At 64.6% G+C, this 3,466-nt stretch overlaps 1 non-coding gene across 1 annotated transcript; it reads left to right on the top strand.

Moving 5' to 3' along the window:
* Window positions 1-430: 430 nt before the first annotated feature.
* Window positions 431-549, top strand: LOC131864682 (5S ribosomal RNA). Its single transcript, XR_009363446.1, has one exon. It is a non-coding gene; the product is annotated as a 5S ribosomal RNA (ribosomal RNA).
* The last annotated feature ends 2,917 nt before the right edge of the window (window positions 550-3,466 follow it).

Raw genomic sequence — 3,466 nt, 5'->3', positions numbered from 1 at the left:
AAACTTGTGTTTTGGTGCTTGATCCCTATTTTGGGTGCCCACCTTGCACCAAGTGCGCACCCGGGGCAAACCGAGCGCCTTGGTGCACCGGGGCAAGATCGAGCGTGCACCCGAGGCGCCCCGAACATGCACCAAGGTGCACTCGGCCCACATGTGAGCGCAGGTCGTTGCGCCCGAGGTGGTGTGTGGGCACCGCGTTGCAGACGGGACACTGCACGCACACGACGCCCCCTCCAGGTGCACGCACGTAGGCCGGGCCGGGTGCACACCCGACGCCCTAGCAAGGTGCGCGCACCCGGGCAGGGCTCACACTTGGCGAACGGGGCGCACTTCGCGAGGGAGGGTGTGCACCTCGACGGGGGTGGGTGGCCGGGGTGGATTCGCACGTGGGTCGCGGTTTGCTAAGTACACACTGCGACAAGCTCATAACGGGTGCGATCATACCAGCGTTAGTGCACCGGATCCCATCAGAACTCCGCAGTTAAGCGCGCTTGGGCCGGAGTAGTACTGGGATGGGTGACCTCCCGGGAAGTCCCGGTGTTGCACCCTTTTTTAGTTTTTCGCCGGGCGTCGCAATGCTATTTGAATAAACCTTTTGCCCGTTTGCGTTCTCGTCGGGGCCGGGCCGGGCCGGGGTGCGCTGCCCGCACTACCGCGCGCGCGGGGGCGACACCGAGCGCGCACCCGAGGCGCCCCGAGCACACAGGCCACGGTGCAACCCGGGCGTTGTGCGCGCACCCCGGTGCGCCCGAGGTGCTGCGCGCGCACCTAGGTGAAATCGGTGTGCACCTCGGCCAGTGCGCGCTCGGTCGAGTCGCGCACGTTGGCCAAGGTGCACGGTGATGTTTCTTACTCTAAGGTTCCGCACCAGACGCCCGGGACAGGTGAGCGAAGCTGGGCGGGGCCGGGTGCGCGGCCGGGGCAGGTGCACGCAGCTGGAGAGAGCTTTGGAGCACACTTCGGAGCGCACCAATGATGCGCTCCATTCAAAAGTTTCCTGAAAAGGCAAAAAAAGTTGAGATTATAGAATTTCCCACTTGAGAGATTGTAAAAAAAAAAAATTTAAAATGAAGGAAACGCGGGTGCCAAGGTGTGCGCAGCCCAGCCAAGGTGTGCGCACCAAGGCGCCCACCCTGGCGAAGGTGCACGCAAGGTGCGCACCCGAGGCAAACCGGACAATTAACCCAACTTTCGACTTCGCGCGCACCTTGGAGCGCACTTCGGAGCGCTCCTTGGTGCGCACCAATCTTGGGCACCTCGGAGTGCACCATGGCGCCCACCAAGGTGCGCACCCGGGGCAAACCGAGCTCCGACTTCGTGCGCACCTTGGAGCGCACGAAAGGTGCGCACCATGGCGCCCACCAAGGTGCGCAGCCCAGCCAAGGCGTGCGCATCAAGGTGCGCACCCTGGCGAAGGTGCGCACCCGGGGCAAACCGAGCTCCGACTTCGTGCGCACCTTGGAGCGCACAAAAGGTGCGCAACCCAGCCAAGGTGTGCGCACCCCGGTCAAACCGAGCTCCGAATCGTGCGCACCAGAGGTGCACGCCATCGTGCGCACCTTGGAGCACACTTCGGAGCCCTCCTTGGTGCGCGCCGATGTTGCGCACCTCGGAGCGCACCCGGGGAAAACAATGCAATTAACCCGACTTTCGACTTCGTGGGCACCTCGGAGCGCTCTCGGGTTCGCACCTCGGAGCACACCGAGGTGCGCACCTTTGATGCGCTGCCTTCACCAATTTCCAGAAAAGGCAAGAAAACATTGAGAAGGTGTGCGCACCGAGGTGCCCACCCTGGCGAAGGTGCACGCGAGGTGCGCACCCGGGGCAAACCGGGCTCCGACTTCGTGCACGCCGCACCTTGGAGCACACTTCGGAGCGCTCCTTGGTGCGCACCAGGGCGCGCAACCCAGCCGAGGTGCCCACCCCGGCGAAGGTGCACGCGAGGTGCGCACCCGGGGCAAACCGGGCTCCGACTTCGTGCACGCCATGGTGCCCACCGCGGCGAAGGTGCACGCGAGGTGCGCACCCGGGGCAAACCGGGCTCCGACTTCGTGCACGCCGCACCTTGGAGCACACTTCGGAGCGCTCCTTGGTGCGCACCATGGTGCCCACCAGGGCGCGCAACCCCGCCGAAGGTGCACGCGAGGTGCGCACCCGGGGCAAACCGGGCTCCGACTTCGTGCACGCCGCACCTTGGAGCACACTTCGGAGCGCTCCTTGGTGCGCACCATGGTGCCCACCAGGGCGCGCAACCCCGCCGAAGGTGCACGCGAGGTGCGCACCCGGGGCAAACCGGGCTCCGACTTCGTGCACGCCATGGTGCGCACCGCGGCGAAGGTGCGCACCCGGGGCAAACCGGGCTCCGACTTCGTGCACGCCGCACCTTGGAGCACACTTCGGAGCGCTCCTTGGTGCGCACCAGGGCGCGCAACCCAGCCGAGGTGCCCACCCCGGCGAAGGTGCACGCGAGGTGCGTACCCGGGGCAAACCGGGCTCCGACTTCGTGCACGCCGCACCTTGGAGCACACTTCGGAGCGCTCCTTGGTGCGCACCATGGTGCCCACCAGGCCGCGCAACCCAGCCAAGGTGTGCGCACCAAGGTGCACGCGAGGTGCGCACCCGGGGCAAACCGGGGTCCGACTTCGTGCACACCGCACCTTGGAGCACACATCGGGGCGCTCCCGGGTTCGCACCGGCGTTGCGCACCGTGGTGGGCACCTCGGAGCACACCAAGGTGGGCAGCGAGGTGCGCACCTTTGATGCGATGCCTTCACTAATTTCCATAAAAGGCAAAAAAAAAACGAGATTTTAAAATTTCCGTTTTGAAAGATAGTGAGAAAAAGGGAATGCTGGTGCCATCTTGAGCCCGCCCTGGTGCGCAGCCCAGCCAAGGTGTGCGCACCAAGGTGCCCACCCTGGCGAAGGTGCGCGCCCGGGCAATTAACCCAACTTCCAACTTCGCGCGCGCCAGGGTGGGAGCGCACCCAACAACCGGGCCTGGGAAGAGCCAATGCGAGAAACCCCACCAAACGCTCTGACAAAAAAAGAGGGGGCGCTCCAGTAACCCCGCTTCGGAGCGCACCCTGGGCAAACCCAGCCAAGGTGCCCACCCCGGCCAAGGTGCAGGCGAGGTGCGCACCCGGGGCAAACCGGGCTCCGACAACGTGCACGCCGCACCTTGGAGCACACTTCGTAGCGCTCCCGGGTGCGCACCTCAGAGCACACCAAGGTGGGCAGCGAGGTGCGCACCTTTGATGCGCTGCCTTCACTAATTTCCAGAAAAGGCAAAAAAAAAAGGAGATTTTAAAATTTCCGTTTTGAAAGATAGTGAAAAAAACGGAACGCGCGTGCCATCTTGAGCCCGCCCTGGTGCGCAGCCCAGGTAAGGTGCCCACCCTGGCAAAGGTGCGCACCCGGGCAATTAACCCTACTTCCGACTTCGTGCGCGCCAGGGTGGCAACCGGGC

This window comes from Cryptomeria japonica, unplaced genomic scaffold (genome assembly GCF_030272615.1).
Source record: "Cryptomeria japonica unplaced genomic scaffold, Sugi_1.0 HiC_scaffold_90, whole genome shotgun sequence".
Classification (NCBI taxonomy): Eukaryota; Viridiplantae; Streptophyta; class Pinopsida; order Cupressales; family Cupressaceae; genus Cryptomeria; species Cryptomeria japonica.
The sequence above is the reverse complement of the archived record's forward strand: the minus strand, read 5'-3'. Positions and strand labels throughout refer to the sequence as shown.